This window comes from Python bivittatus, unplaced genomic scaffold (assembly GCF_059951505.1).
Source record: "Python bivittatus isolate LINGU-HERP-01145 unplaced genomic scaffold, Pbiv_v1 ctg000610_np1212, whole genome shotgun sequence".
Classification (NCBI taxonomy): Eukaryota; Metazoa; Chordata; class Lepidosauria; order Squamata; family Pythonidae; genus Python; species Python bivittatus.
The window spans coordinates 17024288-17050505 of NW_028277088.1; the positions used below are offsets into that span (position 1 = coordinate 17024288).

The following is a 26218-nucleotide window of genomic DNA, read 5'->3' on the forward strand; positions in this document are numbered from 1 at the left end:
AGGGCAATGTGAAAAAGGAAACGCACTAGAGTAATAAAAAGAGATAAAATATATTCGTGTTAATTTGGAGGATTTAGCGGCAAAGAGGGGTGTGTGAAACTACCCCCCCCCTTTCATTGGGAAGCACAAACTTTTAGTGAGAATAAATCTATCGGAAGTCTTTCATAGTTTCAATTACCTGATGGGTGCCATCTTGCTTTCCCTTGCTGACAGCTGGTGGGTGGAAGATGGCATTGAACAATGTAGAGAAATCAAATATTTTTCTCTCCCCCCTTCAAGTCTTACTACTAGGCTTTAACTCTCAGGTCCTAGTTCTGACTTCCTGTGGGCCACCGTTCTCAGTCCTGCCTTGACACAGTTCCCCTCTACAGTTGCCTTTGTTCTGATGGCCTCCTTTTCTTCCCTTAATGCCTTCCTGAATAGGGCATTTGGAGAAGAAAATATTGTGCCATCCATTGTCTGACTCTGTAACGGAATTCTTGCAAACCGTCCCCCCACCATCTGAAAAGTAATCACCATTTTTATGGTCTTTATCAAGGTTCCACAGGCTGTGGTCAAAAAAGTAAAGATGGCAGCCATGATGGTGCAATCAAAGATCTGCCTGTTTTTTATGTGCATCACACATGCAATGCATGTAAAAAACAAGCAAAGCTTCAATCACATTGTTGTGACTGCCATATTGACATTTTTGACCATATCCTGGAGATACCCCTAGTCTTTGTTCACTAAAAAAGTAAAAAATAAAAGGCCACTTGGGTCATCTCTGGGAATGAGGGGCAAATGCATATTTTGTCTGTAGTGTACATGTACATAAATACGCCCATATGAACACCAGTCCTGTATACCCTTGTCACAACATGCACTACAGCTGTAGGTGGTGTTCCTACACTAGGCGTTTAATGTGAAACTGCCCTGCTTTGTTCATGTACTGAGCACTTAGATAACACAACTATCTAATCACTATGATCCTGCATGTTGTCAATCCTTCTGCCTTTCATCGGATCACAAAAAGTCAGCCCCCTTTTCAGCTCAGCAAAAGAATACCACAATTTCTAAAGGAACAGGAGACTGTTTTAATGCCTTTCCATCTTTTTACCATGGCAGAAATGACATCAGGAAAATGAGCTTATCACAATTCAGCACACAGCCGTTAGAATCTTTGAGACTTCTGACACCATCTTTTTAATCTATGTTAATCAGCAAGGAAATTCATTTCCAAGACGCAGAAGAATAATGTAGCATCGTAAGATCATAAATGTTGTAATCTTTTTAATGTTTTGAACCTTTTTAAAACTAATTAATGGTATCCCCTACAATTAACCATATCATAACATGGGGTGATTTTTAAAAGAGAGAGAGAGAGAGAGAGAGAGAGAGAGAGAGAGAGAGAGAGAGAGAGAGAATTATTTAATGCAGTTTTATAGAAACAGAGCATAACAACACAAAAACACTGTAATATTATAGCATGCTTAAACTGGAGCTATAGCTGGAGATGCATTTTAACATTAATCTAGAGATAGATGTAGCGGGATGTACATACAGAAAACAGTGCAATACAAATATTCCCTCCCAAATATGGAAAGTCAACTGCAATTCCACTTATCTCTTAGAAATGGAAGAGAGTAAGAGTCATTTGTTCAGCAGCTGCTGCTGAAGCTCATTTTGAACTGTTAGTAACACATTATACGGCCCAATTACATTTTTCTAGTGTACATCTTTAACCAAACAAACCTCTTCGCTTTTAAATCATCACAGGTTACATTGCTTGTAAAAGAAATCGATACCTAAAGCAAAGAAATGCCTTTACCAGTGTGTGAGGAAGAGATGGAGTTGCTCAAGCAAGAAAACTTTGGTGTCAGGATGTGTTTGTTACAAGCGCACAAGGGTATGCCCATTTTCATCAGTGAAACAGAACGGAAGGGTTCGGCTGCCATCACGATACAGTAAGCTGCTTCGTGGCTTGCTGTGTTTGCTACATCGTTGTAGGAAATGGCCAGGCTGATTAACTGCGAGAAGCATTGTGGTTAATAGACTACAGGAGGTAGGATAGAGGTATCACTCTAAACTGATGATAATCAGGTTCTTTTTATTATTATTTTTTTCAGGCCACGGATAGTACAACACGAAGCCCTGCTAAGTGTTTCTCAAGGGACCCTGCTCTTTTATATTTGCTCATTTCTTTGGCCACTGTAGGGTCTTCCCCAAACAGGGGAAGGATGCCTCTGAGAAAACGGAATTTGTTTGGAATAGGAGTGTTGTGGGGGTGTGGGTGGGGATAAAAAAAAAAGTCAAGATGCAACCATGTAAGTGAAGCCCTGTTTTTCCCACCCATCATGTGTACATAAAAAAGGAGGGACTTCAGCTGGGCAATCACAGCTGCCATCTTGCCATTTTTGATTCCTTTGTGGACACCCCTGTCCCTAAACTAAGCCCCTGTTTTCTCCTAGGAATCCCATAATTTTTCTCACTGCCACCAAGCTGCAGTTACGGCGTCCAAAACTGCAGAAGAGAGAAGGCCTCAGCTGTTGGGCAAATGCCCACGTCCCTTCTCTCATTGCCATGATTATTTTGATCTACTCTTTCTGATATCTGTTACTACCATTCCTCTTCTTTTTCTATTTTTAAAATTCATTTTTCATTTCATGATCAGGTTCAGGAACATTTATCAATGAAACCATTTCCAAAATTCCTTTGGAAAAGGAAATGAATGTTGAACCACTTTCAGGCTGTAGTATAGATTTATATGGAGTGACCAAACCAAATGTCAACAACATTATGGATAATTTTCATGCGAGGCTGAGCAATTCAAATGCCAGAAGTGATTTTTGTGTCTATGGGTGACTATAAATGGTCAGAAAATGTGCCAAGCTCTGCAATAGCACAATTGTAAAAGAATGAGCTGTGCTTTCTGTCCTTCTACAATGCCCAGATTAAAATGGCCACACGCAATCATTAAGCAGTTGTGCCAGTATTCAGGGGACATGAGTTGGTGTAATGATGCAGACAAGGAAATCTTTTGGAAGAAGGAAGCAAGCAAGCAATTACTTAGAAGCAGCCAGGTGTGCCTCATACAGATTGTTGATAGAATTGATCGTTTCTTACAGAGTTAAAATTCAAACAGGAACTTGAGTCTATTCTCAACTGCAGGGATAAAAGGTAGTTTTCTGTCTTAGAGAGTATAAATACAAACAAATGGCCAACCAGAACAAACTGTAACTTTGTCCCTGACAACCAACACCGAGGGTGGAATTCCCACCTCTTGCTAATCCATAATGTAATTTGGACTTCAGATGTCGTGCTAGTGTAACCATTGTGGTTTGAAAATCATGTTGTAAGCACCCAGTGCATTGTGGTTTGTTTTATAAACCATGGTGAAAAACAATAGCATAGGGCTTGCAAAATTCAACAGAATGTGCTTGTTCTCATAACCAAGGGCAGTATTTCCAAATGTATTTGGCCATGAAAGAAGCACTCCAAGTGCAGCCATCATTATGTAGTCCAAAATGAGACAGGAAATTACTCTAGGACAGCACTGGCTGGTTAGGGAATTCTGGGAGTTGAAATCCACACATCTTAAAGTTGTCAAGTTTGAAAAACACCGTTCTAGTATTTCCTAGATTTGATTTTGCTGGGTTGGACCTCTAAAGCAGGGAATCAGCTTCATCATGTCAAACTAAGGGCCAACAACCTTTGGGGTTGTGTCCAAGTCTCACAAGATCTCAAAATATACAATGTGAAACTGTCAAAGGGAACGATGCTAAAATATGAACAAATATGTTCATAATTTGTGAGGATTAAAAATAAATTCCGATTAAAGCAGATATGGGACAAAATAAGTTTAAACATAAGAAAACTTGAAAAACTGAAATGGAAGGATTCCTCCACGACTACTACTGCTCTCTCACTACTACTAATTTTCTGCTGTTGTTTCAGAGGGGAAAAAAAATCTCCCTATGCATGAGAATAACACAAACAAATCTGCCATAAAAATGATAGTATTCTAGGCCACAAAATACTACTGTCATTAATAATTGCATCAAATAAATTTGCATCAAAGCTCATATTAAAAATGATACAGCACATCAAAAGGTCCATCTCTAGGTTAAAGGCACTTTAAATACATACTGGGCTCCAGTTTTGCAACATGTAATCCTGTAACTGGAGTGGATTTCGGTTTAGAAAAACCAACGTAAAATCTTGTATGATTAAGACTTTTCTTCCTTCTCATTTACAGGATCAGACAAATAGCATCACTCTCAAAGGTAACTGGCATAAAATATTTTATAAAGTTGCTCTTTGAGCTGTAGCCACAATGTTTGGACAAGGTTGAATCTGGAAAATGATTTCTGGTGAGTTCACTAATAAAATATGTTGGTCAGGAAGAAGATGAGATAACTGGGACATGAAAAAAGGACAGTGATATATAAAACAGATGAGAGGCTGATCAGGTTGTGAGCAAAGGAATGTGAGTCTTTCATATGCAGAACCATGATATTGGACTCCAAAGGAAGGTAGTGAGCCTCTCCTAACTATCTTAATAAATTTCCTGGTCATACAGCTTGTTTGTTTCCCCAGCTTTGCTATATTATCCTCTTTAATTAGAAATGTAAAGCATTTAATTTCCCATACTCAAAGGATCTGCACTGAACTATGGCCTGTCTATTCATTTATGTGTTTGCTTTATTTCAGACAAATTGTTTCCAAAATACTTTACAAGCAATTAAAACAATTTAAGGCAGCCAAGGTCAGAAACAGAAACCATTTGCATATACAGCAATGTAAGTCTATTACTTCAAAAGATAATGCAAACTTGCCTGGAAACTAAATGAATATGATAATATGTTTGGGGAGGAGATATTCCCACCTGGAGTGCCATCATTAAAAAGGCTCTGCTATCAGTCATCACCTAACCTCTGAAAGCTGGGGCATCTGAAGAAGAATTTCAGTTAATGATCTCAGGCTACAGGGAAATAAATAAGGCAAAAAATGATTCTTCAGATGCTACAAACCCTTTTATTTTCTTTATTACAAAATTCAACAAGATGGCATTCGAAGTATATTACTTGTGGTATTATCTGAGTAAATATGCATTTATATATGTATATTTACCCATACAAATTTTGGCACAGACTCTAAAATAGATCAAAGGCAAATTTGAAAGCACCAGGAATCCTTCCTTAATCTTGGATTCCCAAATGTCTTTTGGCCTGCAGTTGCCATCATCCCTGAACCATTGACCAAGCCTGGGGATATAGGAAATTGCGATGAACATCTGAGAACCCAATGCTGCCTTACAGAATATGATCAAGGCAGACTGAATAAAAGAGAAACAGAAGACTCCATACATTGCTCTATTCTGGGACTGCTGTATATCTTTTTTCCTGCAATAACCTAGAAACCTAGTTTTCCCTGTTATGAAGCTGAATAATTTTAGCCTATCTTCTAGCTTCAGCATCTAGAATGCATGCCTATATTCTGTGTCATCACAATAACAGGCATAGGAAGCTGGGAATGTGGGCCAGCTCCTCTAAACTAGCTACTCCTCTGGGAAATTGTTTACTGAGTAGAAAAATGACAGCTCCTGCCCCCATGGACTTTGTGATGATAAGGATGTGTATAAATATTTTAAGAGGGAGAAGAAGCCAGGAAAAGAGGCCAGTCACAACACCTATCCCCTACATCAAATTCCTATTTCTCTTTAAATAGGTTTGCATGGTTAGGTGCTCTCTAGTAATCCCCCCCCCCCAAGAGAAAGCCCACAAAGGTGGGGAGGACAATCCTTAGCAACCCCTCAACCACACTCGTATTCCAATCAGTGCCATCCATAGATGGCTGGCTCTAGATCTTTTGGATGGTAACTATTTAATACATTTCTTGCAGTGTTTCACTCCAATGCTGGATGAGGAGCATGGCAGAAAATTACAAAGATAGCTCCCAGAGACCAGACTTATTATTTTTAAGGGTTCTCAAGATAGCCCTCAACCATGGGTCATGGTGGGGTCAGCTTTTTAAGCTCCTGAGATGCCTGGAGAAAGAATGGGAATTCTGAGAACTGCAAGTCTAGTCCATTTGAAGGGTACAGGATTGTGGAAGTCTGCCCTAGAACGCAACCAACAATACTCTAGAAAGAGCAGGGAATTTTCTGGGGCTTCCTAAGGCTCTTAGAAGCACAGTCTGAAAAATACTGACTTAGAAAGTGTAAAACAAAACCTAGGTCTGGCACTTAGGTTTTGTTTAGCTATTGAATTTTGAAAAAGAAGTGATTCATAATCTTTTTATAGTAAGATAATTTAAAGTCTACATTATCCACTTGTAGCTGGGCAGCAAGGAAATGACATTAACATGGATTATTTAGGAATCATTCAAAGATACCTGTCTCCCCTTTCATATGTACCAATCATCAGGATGAATGAATTGCATAAGTAATATGTATATACGCTCTACCTCTTTCCTACCTTTCACATACTTATAATGATATACTGTACTATATGAAAAGAGGTTTTTGAAAGGAATGAGATGGAACACCAAATGCAAAGCTACAAAGGAAGCACAGAATTATGTGCACACACACTTATTGATTTCAATGGATTTAGGCTCCCTCTGTTTTGAAGGGTGACCATGGCGTTTACAATTAGAACATCAGTTTCTCATTTTAAATTCATTTCCTCTGTCCTGGCTTATTTTTCATTCTGGGCAACAGCTTCTTCCTGACATATTGTGGTGATTAGTCAATAACTGCCTGCTTCTTAGTGGGAAAAAAAAAACCCAGACATTTGTGCTTTAAAAATAAACTTCAAAATTCTTCTGGCCCTTAAGTAGCAACAGAAGTACAAAGGGACAACTGTTCCTTAGATAAGAAGTAATCAAACAGTCTATCCTATATATCCTGTTCTGAAATTGTCTTAAACAATAGGATAGAAAGCCTCAAGATGTGGTGGAACATCTAGGAACTCTCACATCGTTTGTCATGAGCTATGTTGGCCTGGGCTGCTAGGAATCAGATCTTAGCCACATTTACAGGATCACAGGTTTCCAAACTGTCTTAAATTTTTAGAAAAGAGAGGCAACACGAGGTTAAACTTACACCAACAGACGAAGAGTGGAGAAATCCAGGTTGAAATCTCAACATTTCAGATCCTAGGGCACTATCAATTAGTAAATATATTGCTATTTAAATGTATTTCTTTTGTACTAGTCATTCACTTCTGTATTCCATCTACATTTGTTTGCTACACATTCATTCTTGATCCTGTCTCTTCTTGTTTTAACCTCATACACTTCTTCAGTAACTCGTTCCCACTGTATCCAGCTTTTATATTTCTCGCAATATATCAAACTTTCATTTTCATACAGGATTATAAAATGGATGGAAGCTTGATCTTGCATGGGTCTTAACATTCATCCCGTGCAGGAGACCACATATGAGCCACGACCTTTCTATCACCATTTGCATGACTTAAAATTTCTTCGTATTCCCATTAAGGTAAACACTCCTCCACGTTACACAAATTCATCTACTTGCTCTAGTTTTTTGCCATTTATGACTAACTTGCAATAATTCATTCTGCTTTCTCTGACAAATATGACTTGTTCTCTGATAAATTAATTTTCAGATCAATATCCCCATAGTATCATACCATCTAATGTTCACTGAAAATAATTTGGATTCTCTGCCAACAATACAACATCTGTGTACAAAAGTATATGTACACTCATGTCCCTAACATTTATACCTAAGCCCTTTAAATAAAAGAATATCATAGAGCCTTGAATTACTTCCTGCTAAATGTTGAACTTTTTTCTAAACGTTCCATTTATTCTCAGCATACTTTTATTCCATCACTACTTTTATTGCATTCAACTACCAGCTTTTAGCACAAAACACTCAATAATTCATCCTATTCATTTTATTATATGCTTTCTATAAACCTTTTAAAAAGTTTTAAATTGATGAGATATAGCAAAAAAAAGTACAACAAAATATGCTAGTGATTGTACAATATAAAAAAAAACCTACATGCATTACAGTGATTAAAATAAATACATTAAAAAAGAAAAATTAATACACAAAAAAGAGATCCATACCATATAGTAAATATTTAGTATCAATGGGGGATTAATTCAATCACACAAATACTCATTAAATTTAGGCCATACAGTGGTCCAGCTTCTAATTTTTGGAATATAAAGCCATTTAAAAGATAGATAATAAATACATATCTTGATCCTTAACATCAGGAAGAAAAGTTTCTTTATATTTATGTAAGATTATCCTTTATAGTGAGCCCCCAATCTTGGTAAAGCCAAAGTTCTTCATAAAATGATAAATTCCATATCTTGGGAATATAATTTAACATCACACTTATATATTTAATTGTTATGTTTCTTTCCAAAATTATGTTTAGCATATGCTATAACATGTAACCAAAATGGAGCTATGGCTAGACAGGACCAAATCATATGAATTGAAGAACTCTCACATTTCTTAAATGCCCACACAAAAAATCTGATATCCAATCTTTTTAAATTATACTTTGTTTTCCGTAACTCAAGAAATGTGCAATAAACTTTCAGTGACCTGTTGCACGGCAAAAATCTGATCTACATAACCCAATGTTTCTCAACCTTGGGAACTTTAAGATGTATAGACTTCAACTCCCAGAATTCCCCAGCCAGCATGGCCGGCTGGTGAATTCTGGGAGCTGAAGTCCACACATCTTAAAGTTCCCAAGGTTGAGAAACACTGACATAACCCCTGCCCAGCTCTGCATTTCACAAATTTTGTCAGCTGTTATACCCTTTCAATCAGAATTGTAGGACATATTATTCAGAAATCTCTCTAGTGTCCTCAAGAGATTTAAGAGAAAATGTATGGTACTATCTACTAACCCCTTCATGGATCACTGCCTTGTCGTGGCGAAGGGGCTTGCGTAACTCAGTGAAGCCATGAGCTATACCATGCAGGGCCACCCAAGATGGACAGGTCATGACAGAGAGTTCTGACAAAATGTGGTCCACTGGAGAAGGAAATGGCAACCCACTCCAGTATCCTTGCCAAGAAAACCCCATGAACAATGTTAAAAGGCTAAAAGATATGACGCCGGAAGATGAGCCCCTCAGGTCGGAAGGTGTCCAATATGCTACTGGGGAAGAGCGGAGGGCAATTCCAAGTAGCTCCAGAAAGAGTGAAGCGGCTGGGCCAAAGCCGAAAGGACGTTCAGCTGTGGATGTATCTGGAAGCGAAAAGAAGGTCCGATGCTGTAAAGAACAATATTGTATAGGTACCTGGAATGTAAGATCTATGAACCAAGGCAAGCTGGATGTGGTCAAACATGAGATGACAAGACTGAACATCGACATCTTGGGAATCAGCGAACTGAAATGGACGGGAATGGGTGAATTTAATTCGGGTGACCATTATATCTACTACTGTGGGCAAGAAACCCTTAGAAGAAATGGAGTTGCACTCATAGTGAATAAGAGAGTGGGAAAGGCAGTAATGGGGTACAACCTCAAAAACGACAGAATGATCTCAGTGCGTATCCAAGGCAAACCATTCAATATCACAGTCATCCAAGTCTATGCCCCAACCACTGATGCTGAAGAAGCTGAAGTTGACCGCTTCTATGAAGACCTACAACACCTTCTAGAACTAGCACCAAAAAAAGATGTCCTTTTCATCATAGGGGATTGGAATGCTAAAGTAGGAAGTCAAGGAGTAATCGGAATAACAGGCAAGTTTGGCCTTGGAGTACAAAATGAAGCAGGGCAAAGGCTAATAGAGTTCTGTCAAGAGAACAAGCTAGTCATAGCAAACACTCTTTTCCAACAACACAAGAGACGACTCTACACATGGACATCACCAGATGGTCAATACCGAAACCAGATTGATTATATACTTTGCAGCCAAAGATGGAGAAGCTCTATACAGACAGCAAAAACAAGACCAGGAGCTGACTGTGGCTCAGATCATGAGCTTCTTACTGCAAAATTTAGGCTTAAATTGAAGAATGTAGGGAAAACCACTAGACCACTCAGGTATGACTTAGATCATATTCCTTGTGAGTACACAGTGAAGGTGATGAATAGATTTAGAGGATTAGATTTGGTAGACAGAGCGCCTGAAGAACTATGGACGGAGGTCCGTAACATTGTACAGGAGGCAGCAACTAAAACCATCCCAAAGAAAAAGAAATGCAAGAAAGCAAAATGGCTGTCTGATGAGGCTTTACAAATAGCTGTGGAAAGAAGGAATGCGAAAAGCAAGGGTGAAAGGGAAAGATATAAGCAACTGAATGCAGATTTCCAGAGAATAGCAAGGAGAGATAAGAAGGCCTTCTTAAATGAACAATGCAAAGAAATTGAGGAAAACAATAGAATGGGGAAGACTAGAGATCTCTACAAGAAAATTGGAGATATGAAAGGAACGTTTAGTGCAAAGATGGGCATGATAAAGGACAAAAAAGGCAGGGACCTAACAGAAGCAGAAGAGATTAAGAAGAGGTGGCAAGAATACACAGAAGGACTATACAAGAAAGATCTTAATGTCCCTGATGTCCACGCTGGTGTGATCACTGACCTTGAGCCAGACATCCTAGAGAGTGAAGTCAAGTGGGCCTTAGGAAGCATTGCTAACAACAAAGCTAGTGGAGATGACAGTATTCCAGCTGAGTTATTTAAAATCCTAAAAGATGATGGTGTTAAAGTGCTGCACTCAATATGCCAGCAAGTTTGGAAAACGCAACAGTGGCCACGGGATTGGAAAAGGTCAGTTTACGTTCCAATTCCAAAGAAGGGCAATGCCAAAGAATGCTCAAACTATCGCACAATTGCACTCATTTCACATGCTAGCAAGGTTATGCTCAAAATCCTACAAGCTAGGCTTCAGCAATACATGAACCGAGAACTACCGGATGTACAAGCTGGGTTTCGAAGAGGCAGAGGAACTAGAGATCAAATCGCCAACATTCGCTGGATAATGGAGAAAGCACGAGAGTTCCAGAAAAACATCTACTTCTGCTTCATTGACTATGCAAAAGCCTTTGATTGTGTGGATCACAACAAACTGTGGCAAATTCTTAAAGAGATGGGAGTACCAGACCACCTTACCTGTCTCCTGAGAAATCTGTATGCGGGCCAAGAAGCAACAGTCAGAACCGGTCATGGAACAACCAATTGGTTCAAAATAGGGAAAGGTGTACGACAAGGCTGTATACTGTCACCCTGCTTATTTAACCTATATGCAGAGTACATCATGAGAAATGCCAGGCTGGAAGAATCACAAGCTGGAATCAAGATTGCAGGGAGAATCATCAACAACCTCAGATATGCAGATGATACCACCCTAATGGCAGAAAGTGAAGAAGAACTAAAGAGCCTCTTGATGAGGGTGAAAGAGGAGAGTGCAAAAGCTGGCTTGAAACTCAACATTAAAAAAACTAAGATCATGGCATCTGGACCCATCAATTCCTGGAAAATAGAAGGGGTAGAAATGGAAGCAGTAACAGACTTCATTTATTTGGGCTCCAAGATCACTGCAGACGGAGACTGCAGCCATGAAATTAAAAGACGCTTGCTCCTTGGGAGGAAAGCTATGGCAAACCTAGACAGCATATTAAAAAGCAGAGACGTCACCTTGCCAGCAAAGATCCGCATAGTCAAAGCTATGGTTTTTCCAGTAGTAATGTATGGCTGTGAGAGCTGGACCATAAAAAAGGCCGAGCGCCGAAGAATTGATGCCTTTGAACTGTGGTGCTGAAGAAGACTCTTGAGAGTCCCCTGGACTGCTAGGAGGTCAAACCAGTCAATCTTAAAGGAAATTAACCCTGATTGTTCATTGGAAGGACTGATAATGAAGCTCAAGCTCAGATACTTTGGTCACCTAATGCGAAGAGAGATCTCTTTGGAGAAGACCCTGATGCTGGGAAAGATTGAAGGCAAAAGGAGAAGAGGACGGCAGAGGATGAGATGGTTAGATAGCATCACTGAAGCAATGAGCATGAAACTGAGCAAACTCAGGGAGGCAGTGAAGGACAGGAAGGCCTGGCGCAATATGGTTCATGGGGTCACGAAGAGTCGGACACGACTTAACGACTAAACAACAACAACAACTATCTACTAAGCATTATAACTACTCATTTAGAGTTAGTCATGAAATAGCAGTTGTTGGGGATCAGTAGGCTATTAAACAGGTTAATTGGGGTAGAATATCAGATTATTTCTATAGACAAATTCAAGCTCTTTGACATGTAAAAAGTGCCAGAAAAGAGATAGTAAAACTATATAATCAAAACACCAACATTGTTCTCTAGAAGGTCAGCAAAATATACTAGGGCTGGAAAGTTTACTTCCTTGGAAAGATTCACCATCACTTCTAAATTCTGTGCAAAGTGCTCTTAGATCCTGATCAAATATTCATTACAGCAGAGTAGTTGTACAGTGTATGTCTATGAAGATACCATTAGTGAATCATGATTTTCATGAACAAGTCCAAAGTGAATGGTTCTACTATTGAGTTATTGGGTTAACCTAGAGGTTTGCACAAACACAGTATAAGGAAGCATACCAAAAAATGAGAAATCCCCAATAAAGATCAAAAATACCATTCCATAAGCCTTGTCTGAGTTTTAAGGGAAAGAAAAACAGAAGACTATATGATCATAGAATCATAGAGTTGGAAGGAATCTTAAAAGTCATCTAGTCTAGCCCACTGTTTAGTGTAGGATCCACTATAGTATCTCTGACAAATCAATATCCAGCCTGTCTGAAGACCTTTAGTCACCACTTCATATAGCAGCCTATTCCCCAGTTTGCATAGTCAGTAAGTTCCTCCTGATGTCTAGCCTAAACTTCCTTCCTTTTAATTTTAACCTATCGGGTGGCCCTGCCAAGACAGGGATCTCCTATTCTACATTTGTGCTTTAGATTTTTCCTATATAGGAATTTTCCATTTGCCCCTGATAAAAGCCATTTTATTCATTTCAGCCCATTGCTCAACTCTGCCTAGATATTTCTGAATCTTCTCTATTTCTTCTAAATTATTGGCCACCCCCCCCAGTTTTTGTCCCTCCCAATTTTGTTATCACAAAATTGATAAGTGTCCCCTCAACTCTCTCATCCAAATCATTGATTAAAGGCGTTGAAATGTCAAGACAGAACTTAATGGCTTGACTTAATTCCACTCAGTACTTCTCTCCAAGGTGAAGTGTAGCCATTAGTGAGGACTCTTTGGTGCAATCATTCAGCCAATTGTGAGTCCATCAAATAGTGCAGTGTTTCTCAACCTTGGCAGCTTTAAGATGTGTGGACTTCAACTCCCAGAATTCCCCAGCCAGCATAAGTGAGATGGAATCCTTGAAATGAAGGTCCTCATGGAAGGTACACATGCTGGCTGGGGAATTCTGGGAGTTGAAGTCCATACATCTTAAAGTTGCCAAAGTTGAGAAACATTGTAATAGTAGTATCTTCTGCCCAAAGTTGTACCAATTTATTAAGGAGAATAACATTAAGCACTCTGTCTTTGTTAAGGTTCAGGTACACTATGTTACAGCATTCCCCTAATCTGCCCTGATGTCATGAGTGCTTTGTTATAATTTACAAATTTATCTTTACAAATTTATCTTTATAAGTGGGATGAAATCCTTGAAATGAAGGTCCTCATGGAAGGTACACAAAGTGGAAATGGAATATTGTTTTATAGCAACGTGCATGTGCTCAAATCTGGTGTGAATCAGTGGGATTTAACAACCATCATGTCAAAAATTAATATTTACTATACCAATTCACAAAAACATGGCTAAAGTTCTAAGGATTAAATTCCTTTGAACTCAGTAAACATTACTGCTAACCAAACATTATTAGAATTGGGCTGCATGTTTTTTTTCCATACCATGTGCAGTTGAACTCTAACTATGGTGTAGGAAAAAAAGGGAGCCCAATTCTAATAATGTTCAGTCAGTCATAGGTCCCACTGATTTCAACAGAGCTTACTACAAAGTTAGCCTGCCTAAGACTATGGTCATTTCCAAATGCATATTACATGTAATAAATATAAATTTATATATATATTACCCTTAAAGATGGTAGATGCAGCTATGAAATAAGTAAAAAGAATACATTAGTCATGAAAGAGCAATTTTAAGAAATTCATTAAAATTTGAGAGTCATTGTGGTCTAGTGATTAAGGCACCAGGCTAGAAACCAGAAGACCGTGAGTTCTAGTCTTGCCTTAAGCATGAAAGCTGTCTGAGTGACTTTGGGCCAGTCATTCTCTCTCAGCCCAACTCACTTCACAGGGTTGTTGTTGTGGGGAAAATAGGGGGAGGAAGGAGTATTAGGTATCTTTGCCACCTTGAGTTATTTATAAAAATAATAAAGGCAGGACACAAAAAATTAAAAAATAATTTGATAAAGATTCCCTTCTTGGTATATGGTTCCTTTCACTGCCCTTTGAAAGGTTTCTTCTAAAATTATAAACTTATTCAAGCTACTAGGACTTTCCTTCTGGCACTGGGATCAACAGTGATAAAAAGCTGGCACACCTCACCCAAAACAGGGCTTGCTCTTCCTTGTTCTTCCTCTGGATTTGCTAGTAATAAATCTCAATTTTTCTGTTCCTGAAATCACTACCAGGCTGCTGATACAGAGAATTTCTCACTTCATTTGAAAGGTAGTACAGTGACAGAAGTGTGGGGTAGGAAGGAATCCAACCAACTGATTATACAGCATTTCATTCAATGTCTCCCTTGTGAAAAGAATCAATAGTTGGGGTGCAGCTAACAAGTGGAAATGTTGCTTTGTGCAACATTTTATAATCCGTTTGCTCAGGCACAGCAGAACAAAATAGTTAAAAGGCCACAGAGGAATAAACCGTCAGTCTTGAGAAACAGTAAAATACCTCGGGCAGCCATGAATCAAGAGAGATACAATTTTTATGGGTTGGTTTGTCATCCTGTACTTGTATGAAACAAAATCTTTCCCCCAAACCCATTTCTCAGACCCACTGGAATATGTGCTTGCATTTTCAGGCTATTCTCTTACCATGCACGAGAAACAAAGTGGGGAGGTTTTATCTTGCCAAGTGTCACAAAGTAAAGCCATTTTTCTTGTTGCAACATACAAAAATGTATGGCACCCTTCCTTCTACCAACACATGGGGAGCTTCTACACTGGGGTAGAGTCAACAGTTTTCAAAATGTCTCTATGGACCTTCAGGAGCAGCATGTCATGGAATGACCAGCTGCTGCTACCAAGGAAAATGAATGACCTTCGTCCTATAACAGGAATAACAAAACATTGGTTATGGACCCAATGTTGATGTGAGGCCTCCCTTCTTGTCTACTGAGGCCTGGTAAAGCTTTCTTTTACAGCTGTGCCTCTGTAGGGATCCAGGCCTGTGTGTGGAGAGAAAGATGTGCTGTTCCTACATCTGTAACAAGGTGAACATTTCATGACTTTTGTGCTGGAAGAATACTCAGGGAGTGGTGTCCAGTACATTGAGCATCCCACTGAAAAGAGTTGTGACTGTTGTCCTTTGAACAGGGCTTCATAATCCTAACTTTCTCACTTGTATCCAGAGTGTGTTTTATGTACTAGTCATATAGATCCTTGTTGCAATAAACTTTAAAGATCTTTCATTGTATTAGTCCCTGTACAAAGTAACTGAAATCCACTTCATACATTATTGGCTCGATGTGGAAACCAGTTCCTTTCTTACATGCTGCTTTGCTAACAGATCCAGAAATCATATTGAAATATTAATGGCAAAGTTTCTTCCCAAAGTAATATTACCCATTTCTTCATCAAAATGGATAGTACTGGTATGACATCATCATCATAACAGGAAGAAGGAAAAGCAGAAGGTTCACATAATTCACCACACTGATGTGGTTTCTAGACAACATAAATATTAGTTCTTATCACAAGTTATAGTGACAGCTACTGATCTGATCAGTGAAGAAACAGGCATCTGGTAGCTATTGGTTAAGATGGTAGAAGGCTACCTGAAGTAATAGAGGCAGCAGATCTCTTGAATAGAGGGTGCTAATAGATTTGTGTTCTACTTTGGGGCTTCCCATTGCCATCTTATTGGCCACTGGAAAGACAGGACACTGAATTAAAGGGGTGTAAAAAGTCAGTTCTGGTCTTCCCATGGAGTCTGTTTCCTATCTTGAAGAGCTGGCAAGTGGCCTTTGATCTAATCCCATATGGTTCTTCTTATATTCTTGTGTTCTCTAAAATATTGGGTATCACATAGCAAGTAATAAAAGAAAGCAATTTACAAGGGCACAAAAGAACCCCCCCCCATCATGAAAGTTTAGATGGAAGATGAGTTTAACTGGAATTGCACATTCCAAGAAACTTGGAACTTCCAGTCAAAATGCATATCTGTAATTCCTCCTATAATCAACAGAACTGATAGTATAGGTAGTCCCTGGGTTAAGAAAGCCCCAGTTTCAGACAACCCATAGTTAAGAATGAAGCCTATTGTAGCAAAATTCGAGTTAAATAAACAATGATTTGAATTAAATACACAATGGTTGGAGTTCATTACACAATACTACTTATACAGAATTATATAATACTGTTCTGGCTTACATGCAAATTAGACATAAGGACAGACCTTGGGAACGGAACTCATTCTTAAACTGAGGACTACCTGTATTATTGGCTGAAAACTGAATTAAGATTGGAAGGAAGCAATAAGAACAGGAAAAAGGAAATAAGAAGAATTGCCTAGCAGTAAAGTGAGCAAAGCTTGTTTTGTGTTGTAAGTATACCTAAATTGGGGAGCCTGTTCAGATATAAAATGTGCCAATTCCATCCAACATAGCATTGATTTCAGCCATATAATTCATGATGGAAACTACAGGTATTTAAAGGGATGGGAACAATGGAATTAATTGGATAAGTCCCATTACAACTGTGCCAGATTTATATTTTGTTTCTCAGGAACAAAATTTGATCTGCCCATCCCCTTTCCATTTTTGGTCCCACCCACTATTTTTCCTGATCACGTCTACTCCCTGAAGCCAACCTTCACAGCAGCACACAAGGCTGAATGTCACTCTCAATCCCTCAAATTGTAACACATTCCTGTTAACAATTAACCTCCCCCACATGGCTTATTAACATTTACAGGGAGTTCACATCTATACTGAGTATACATAACAAATGCCTGTCCATGGCAACAGGTCACAGTTAGAAAAAGGCAAACCTATCGTGGAATGTGACATGCAACTTATGCTAACCTATGTTGTATAATTTCATCCTCCTAAATAGAGATTGTTGACAAACATTGGTAAATAAATGAAAAATAGTACTACATATTATGAAGAAGGAAGGGAGAGCTTTATGCAGAACTGATTTTGGTGGTTGGGCCTTGTATTTAATATGCTCTATCTGGAAGTGTCTATGAATAAGCAGACTCTATTGCAAATAATCTGAATTTAATCAAGCAAGAAAATGTCCATCTTCTAGTCTTTAGAGCAGCTTCCCATTCATGAGGGTATCTGACAAGGGAAGGTTCCACTAAAGGATGGTCCTTCACCCAACCATCCATTTACATTGTCCCCTTCTCTGGAGCCAATGACCTTGCCCAAATTGCCCCCCTTTTCTTCTTAGAAGATGTTTCAGCTGCTTTCCTATTACTATTGAGGCTCAGAGCATTTTATCTATCTACTGCAGATAAAATAGTAACAGATAGCAGGGCAATCTTATTGCCTCAAAACCTCAGAGTGACTCATCACCATGAAAAGCAAGCTTTGTGAATCAGAGCCATAATGATGACTCAGAAGCACTGGAAGAAGGTATCTGGCTGGCATCAAAGAGGTTTTTTTAAAATGTCCTATTATGCCTATTGAGCCAGAGATATTACTTTAAAGAGGGGTCCTCAACTACTTTTTTAAAGAATAAGAACTGTGTTTTTAAATGCTGAGAGACACAATTTGCTTCAACAGGACAGAAAAAAAGGTTGATTAAATAGTGAGTCACCATGTGTCACCCCTTAGGTACCAATTTGCTAGATCCAATCCAGCTAACCTCCTTTTGTTCTGCTATAAGTGACATCATGGTGAATTATTTTTATTCTAAAAGTTTGACAATACAATGTAATGAGCAGTCCATGGCAGTTCATTATCCACGGTCACCAGGAATTGCAAGGTGGAACAAAGACAATCCCAAATTACTATTTTTGGTGCAGAACTGGCTTGCCCATTATACATATGGAACTCTTTTCCACAAATGAGAATTCTGGAGAGGAAATCTGAAACAGATATTTAGTAACAACAGTAGAAAGGCTGTACCATCTGGGATGAAGAACAGAAAGATCAACATTAGGTTTCTCAATTATGTGGTGCAATCCTTCTCCGTTGGTTCCTCTGTACCCTCCACGATGACTGGAAGATGCATGTGTGATAAAATTAGATCCTCATCTTGAACAGGGCCTATGCAGTTTAGAGTCAAGAGTATCACACTAAGAACAGGGAGACCCAATTCAATTGTCCAGTGATTCATGAAACTCACTGGGAGATTTTGCCCTTCTACTAACTTCTGACCTAACCCCCCACACTAGGTTATTATGAAGATAAATGGGAAGGGGAGAATGAATGCTTCCCCCCTCCCATTGCCTTTGTAGATAGGTTTCTTGGCAGGTTTCATAAGATAAGAACTTAGTACCAGGTGTAAAACAGCCTCCATTTCTTTTGTGTGGTTAATCGGATTATGTATTATCTAGATTTGTAGTGTTGAAAAAGATTTGTAGCTGCAAGTAACTCAGTATATAAGTGCATAACAGTCATGCAAAGTCTTGGCTCCACTTTTTTTTTTTAGCCCTTATCAAGGCATAATGACAGTGAGACACCAATTCAGCAGCACAGCAGCTTAACTTGGCTCCCAAAAGAAGGACTACTAAGGCGATGTGGTTTCTCTATACAGACGATGACATATTCTGGACTCCAAAATGTTTTCCTATAGTCATTTCATGTTGAATGTAAACAGCATGGGGTAAAATGATACCTTGCCACAATGTCAAAGCAAAAATGCCAGAGTCAAGTTAAAAACCTGCCAGCATCTTCTTTTGAAAACTTCTAACCAAGTAAAACTGCCACAAAGCGCTTCCCTGCTCACATCTTGGTGGTTGTTATCAGAGATGCTGTAACGTGAGAACTCTTGAGAGGTTTAGCACGAGAAGATGTCCAGGAACAAACATTTTAAGACATACATTTATCTGCTGAAACAGCCAGTGAAGAGGAAGAGATTTATGTGCTGATACCTTGAGATATATCTTGGATACCACACAGAATAAAGATGGAAGAACCAAGTTTAAATTCTTAAACGTTAAATACTTCTTAAAACATTTAAATGAAAAGTATGTACTTGGAAGCAAATTGCCAAAATGAAACTTTAAGACATATCAGATATTACACATGTTTGGATTTGACAGGAGACACACATATACATGTACATTCGCACCCATAGGTACCATGCTTATGTCTGCATATTACTTCCAGTGAAATTATTTTTATACCCATCTTTGGTTCCGCAAGTTACATAAATTGCAATATATGGGGTTGTAGCAACTGGTGATGAATTTTATATTGAAATATAGTGTCACTTCTAATTATACTCTATTTCAGCATTTCTCAGCCTTAGCAGCCTGAAGATGTGTGGACTTCAACTCCCAGAATTCCTCAGCCAGCTGTGCTGGCTGGGGAATTCTGGGAGTTCAAGTCCACACATCTTCACGCCGTCAAGGTTGAGAAACGTTGCTCTATTTGATAAGATGGTAAAAGTAAGTCCTTCTGGCCAAAAAGGAAAGAAAAGATGCAGTGGTACCATCTATAGATCTGCCCCTAATTTTCTAACCCAGCACGATAAAACCTGATGCAGCATTCTATAAGAGCTGTTAATTTTCATCCTTATCTAAGACTGCATTTTGACCATTTAGATCAGATCCATGTTTCATGTCCACCCATCTTGAAGCTGCCAAGGTTGAGAAAGACTACTTTAGACCATCAAATCCACACACTGGATTCTGAAAGGGATTACTAGTGGCTGCCCATCTGAAAAATTTGGCATGACATTTTAGGGACATTTCAGAATTCGTAATTTTTAGATTTCATGCTGGACTGTTTTATTTCTGAAAATGAAAAGAAACCCCAATATTTGGGGATTTTAATGCCTCCTATCAGAATCAGCCTGAGAGCTAGCAGAGTTATTCAATCATTTTTCTAATTGAGAGTGAAAGAGGTTATGTTCTTCCATCCTAGAGCAATCAAATGCACGTTTTCAAAGAGCCTGAGGTGAAGTCATCCATGTATAGAAGCATCTCCTTGTCCCTTCAAAATTAGCTTCCAAAAATAACATGGTATGTGGTTGATGTATTCTGAGCCTATTCCCTGATTTAGAGACAAAATGCTAAGATGGGGGAGGATTCACTGGACATTTTCTCAAGCCTCAGCTAAACATTGCAAGTCTTCTCAACTGCATCAAAGCTCTGCAAAGTGTGGTTATACCTCATCTTGATGGATAAAAATAGACGATAGTGATGTCTCTTTTTAATCTGGTGAATTATTCCCCTCAGGGAGAAAGTGGGCATATTCCTCTTGAATCTAAGACAATACTACAGACAATAGCTTCTTTGAAAAACCCCAATCAACTCAGGTTTAAGGAGAATAGTGCAAGTCACAAAATACTTTGCATCAGCCATTCTACTTTTCCATATAATTCACCAAATCCAAGCTATTTTCAGACAATTACGGCTGAAATGTATCTATTTATATCTATTTCAGTCCCCAGTTTTATCATCCTTGTAAGCATGGAGGCCTGGTGGTCAGGTTTGCAGTTCTGGATCCAACAGAGGCCCCAAACTCCAGGGGAAGAGCAGATCAAAACAACAAACTGTTAGCTTTGGAAAGCATCTGACTCATTTATCTAGGGAAAAATGTGTCTCCTCCTCCTGATTAACATGCTATTTTTGTAGCAGAACATTTCAGAGTTAAGCAATAACAAATGTATCAGAATAGCCTAGGTTTCTGTGGGAGAGAATGATATGGGTAGAATCCAACATTTATGTGACACAGAAGTCTGGGAGTGTTTTAGCCCTGACTCTTGAAGAATAAAGTAGGATTGTAGTGATTCCGCACAGGGATGTCTGCAGGGAGGGGGTAGAAATAGTCAAGATGGTAGCTACAACCATGCGATTGAAACCCTGCCCTTTTTCATAAAAAAAGGCTTTGATTGACTTTTTTGATCCCTCCTGTGGATACCCCTGATCCCCCATTTAAATTAAGATGGGATGACCAGATGGCATACCTCTCCCATTGCAGGAGACAGAGCGGACCCAAGATCTTTGCTGCCCGTGGCAAAAGACCAACTAGTTAACTTACTTCCCAGGCACAGAGCCTAAATCTAGACACAGAAACTGTCTGGTTTGGAAGCTGACTCTTGCATCAGCATTGGCAACAGGGAACATTCTTCGTCACATCAGATGCAGTAGTCAAGTTGAGGATTGGTATAACAGCCAGTGTGGATAGACACTGCTCTTTTAAAAAAAGAGTTTTTATCCCAGATTCTATTCTTGAGGCTTGCTGAATGAAATGGGGAAGAACAGTTTGGACTTTACATCAATTATCACACTCATATACATCTACACACAGGAACAGTGGAGCTATGTTATCCTGAATTGTTCTATCAAGTTTAGAACCGATTGGAACAATTTTCCCCGGTTTGGGCCTTTCCAAGCCTTATCTAGAAATGCTAGGGATTAAAGGCTGTAAAACATATGGCATATCACTGAACTATGGTCCTTGAAATGCATATATCTGCTGATGAAGAAATCCCATATTGAAAGCAAGTCAATTGCCTCCCAAGGAATGGCTTCTATTCAGATGTATATAAAAGAGATACATAGTTTATTCTAGATGTTATAATCACAAAGAGGGCATAGGTTTGTGCAGGAAACTGAAGCCATAATATTTAGCCTCTTGACTTCTTTCAAAGCAAAGGACTGTGCTTTGACGTGCAAAAGGTCTGAGCCATTGCGCGTGGCATTGTGGATTTAAATAGATCAAACTAGTTGATCACAAAATCCTGCTACTTCACAGCAGCCCATGTAAAACCAGCCTTCCTGAACTTGACGTGCTCCAGGTATGTTGAGATTACAACTACTAGAATTTCCTATTAGCTGGTAATTCTGGAAGTTGCAATCTTAGCACATTGTGCCAGATTGGTAAATGCTGGCACAAATAATGCAGGATTAAACAGACAAATAGTCTGACCAACCAGTCCAATAGCCTGAACTTTGAGGACAATTTTATAATGCTATGAGCAGGCAAGTGGCTGAATATGAAAAGCTACATGTGTTGTATGTGGACTAATCTAGGTATCTCCATCGGGCAGTTTTTCTATGCTTACATTGTTTTTTCTTATAATGAAGCTCTTTTTGTGCCATTTGCAGACAGATAATCATGAGAGAGAAAATAAGTGGGATAAGGATTGAATACTTCTTTGTGCAGAAGGCTTAAGTTCAAACCCTGGCCAGGCCAGAATGAGGTTGGAAATGATGGGAAAGATCTCTTTCTGTCAGACTTTGGAGAGACGCTGTCAGAACAGACAGTGCAAGAGAAAATAGACAAATGATCAGATCTGATATAAGGCTTTTTTCCCCCTTCTCAATGAGCACAGTAAACTTTGATCCTGAGTTTCAAATTTAGCATTGCAGCTTGTTCTATTCTTTGCACAGACATGAAAGTTACGATTCTGGAGGAAAAGAGTGTTAGACCCATTTATCATATTTTGTGGTCATCTAAACATCTCTGTTGAAGACTTTTATCACCACAGTACCAGAGAATGAAGACGTAACCTATTGGCCATTTGGCCCTGATGGAAGCTCCCTGACCTCAATTGCCTATGGCAATACGAGCAAGTGTTGAAATTCCCCCTCCCCCCCAAAAAAACTTTACTGAGCTAAGTGACTTCCATTGATCCTATATGAACTTCTCCTGCTTTGATCTACCAAACTTAATTAGCATAGCAACAGTAATTCAAGCTGGAAATCATTTCCAAGCAGGAAAAACAAAAATAAAACTGTTCAGACAGAGAGAAGAAATGGAACTGAAATTAGAGAGTGTTTAGACAAAAAAGGCTAAAAATAGTAATTATCAAATTCCTGGTATATAATTGAATCATTTTCATGGGAAACACGCCACAATCTTTTGGTAGAAATGAAGTCTTCCATGTTCATAGTTATAGTTCATTAAAGGGTGATGTGTTGCCATGGATACAGAGAACTATGGTTTGCTGTAGAAGGTAAAAATTAGATATGCTGAGTGGAAGGACTGCTGCACCAGTGTGTTGTTCTGATGTAGCAACCTGTGATGGGGCAGCTGCATTAGATGAGGCCTTGTATGAATTAGATGTGGTAGAAGATGAGAACGCAATCCTATTAAGTGAATTACAGCTAGAAACTCTATCAGAGCAGCACAATATTGCAGCACAAGAATTAAATCTAAAGCATGAACACTTAATTATACAATCCCGTAGCCCTTTCAGAATATAATGAGAACATAAATTACTATAGTTATGTCATTCAGCAAACTAAGGATGGAGCACCATTATGGTGAATGTAGGTTGAAGAACGCTGCTGCTTCATGCTAAGAATAATTTAATCTAGCATTCTGTGTCACTTGGTAGTCAAAGCAAGTGCATCTGGGATGTTTACAAGTATGTACTGAAGAGTGATATTCTCTACCATTCTCACCTTCCAGTTCATTCACACAGGCTTCAGAACTCTAAGCCAAAATAAATTTTCAGTTGGAGAGATGAAGACTCTCAGGTAGAAAGACCAGGCCACCCAACAAAGGAGTTTTAGATTAGATTTGTCCAGGATACATGCTTCCACTGGTTACAGATTATATACCCCTTTCGTCTTGTGAGAGACCACAGAAGGAACAGACATACACAAAGACAGATTAAGAAGAGAGCCAGAATAGAAATAATTGGAATGAAATAGCAGATAGAGGGTCTACAGAAGTCTGAAAGTTGAGCAAAAGAGGCCCAGCTGACTCTGGAGCAGGTAAGGTGAGAATTCTGTGATAAACACAGCAGCAGCTTCAGGGGGGTCCAAGCAAGAAGATGGTGATCATGGCATCATGATCAAAGCCCTGCCTTTTCATACATGTGCCCATGTCCCATGTTCATACAAAGGAATGGGGCTTCAGTTATGATGCTCTGAGTGCCACCTTGCCTGTTTGGACACCCCCTGCTCCCACAGATGCCACTGGATGGAATAGAGTAGCGTTTCTTAACCTTGGCAGCTTTAAGATATGCAGACTTCAAGTCCCAGAATTCCCCAGCCAGCCAGCCAGCTGGGACAGAGAGTATGAACATAAGGTAAGAGTAGTACTATTAGTTGTATTTTTATTTCATATATGGCGATACCTAAATACAGAATGAATAACCACAATGTCTGTGTGTGCATGTGCAAATGTGTATATCTGTGTGTCTCTGTATATGAAGAGCGAGAGGGAGAGAACATTATCTAACCTCAGGGTTGCCATAATTTATACTGGTATCAGGTATGGTAATTGTTTAGAATGATTCTAGTTTCACAAATTCCTGAGAAAAAAAGTGTTTTAAGGGCTTTGTGAAGCCTTAGGAAATCAGATTAGGAGTTGATTCCAAAGATTACGAGCAAGATGGGAGAAGGCTCTAAAACATGAGGTGGCCATTTTGACATGAGGGAAAGCTAAGGGACAGTTGAACCAGGTGCATAATTGTGAACAAATTGTTCCAAAGATTGAGTGTTCTTTTATGCATAGCCTAGGTCAGCAGCCGTAGCGGCAGCACCTTGAACTGGTGACACTGGTAAAGATCCAGCAATGCAGAGATTGTTAGAAGAAAGAAATGGGGTAAGGAGGAAAAGATCCACAGTGACATGGATCATGCTATTTTGGCCTTGAAAAAAAGGATAGAGAGCAGAATCAGGAAGGCCTGCCAACAAACTACTACAGTAGTTCAAAGGAGACATATTTTGGTTATGTCTCCTTTGGACTACCGTAGTAGTTTGTTGGCAGGCCTTCATGATTCTAATTGCTTGGCTGTCTCAACAGTAAGAAATAGGTTGAATTCCCAGGTTCTTGTGGTTTTGTCAATGGAAGTATTTTTTATAATAATAATAACAATAATTATTATTATTATTTCAATTTAATATAGCCACACACTCTATTTAGTGAAAGTTTCTCATTGATAAGAACTTTCACATCATATATCACTAGCAATGCCATCAGCTGACAATCCTGGGAAGTAAAAGAAATGGGAGAAGGAAAGAAAGAAGAAAGAAGAATGATCAAGACAATGGGAATTTGAGAAAGAAAAATAATGAAAGAGAATAGATATTCAGCTAAAGGCTCTGTATCAAAGCTGGGGGCTGGGGTACAGGAAGAAGGCCTTCTGGAACGGGAAAAAAGCAGAAAGTGACCAAAAATAATAGGTTAAATTAACAAAGGTTTCTGACACTGTAACCCACTGCAATTAAAGTAACCAGATGCAGGTTTCCATTTTTTATGGAGAAAGTTCTGGAGAACCTTATGATGTAATGTCATTTCCACTACTTTTCTGTTGAAATACTCCATATACACTTGAGCCTTGAGGAAGACCAGCAGGCTTTTGTACTAAGATGAATAGCCCTGAATAGGAGCATGACTTTGTATAGGTTTTCCTAACCTTCTATTCCCCAGTTGTTTATGGAGTACAGTTCCATGAACATCCATGATCAGTGTGGGTCATGGACAGGGGTGACAACAGGATACTCCAACAATACTTGAAGACTCAAGCTTAGGAAAATTTGCTTCTTTGGTTCTAACACTTAAGCCATGGAGATCTAGTGGAATTAGAACTAGTGGATCTAGTAGAACTAGATCTAATGGTAATCATACTTTTTCTTTTAAAATGTGAATTCTTAAATTGTGAGTGAAGAGGTAAAGCAACCTCATTTGAGATCTTAATTACCTCTCCACACTTTCAAGTAAGCTCAGTTGTTGCCTTTGTGAAACAACATCATAGGTGTAAATTTCATAGCAAAATTGCATTTGTTTGATGTTGCCTTGTGCAAGGAATGAGCAGGATGAAGTGACCTCCAACCTGTTTCTAGCTACAGAATCTGACGACTTCTTTAAATAATCCATACGTGCAACATTACTAAAATGATTACTCTTCAGAA

General features: G+C 39.0%; 1 protein-coding gene across 1 annotated transcript in view; it reads right to left on the reverse strand.

Moving 5' to 3' along the window:
* Positions 1–26218, reverse strand: part of GPR158 (G protein-coupled receptor 158) — a 128845-nt gene that overhangs the window by 57039 nt on the left and 45588 nt on the right. The gene's annotated exons all lie outside the window — the stretch shown is intronic.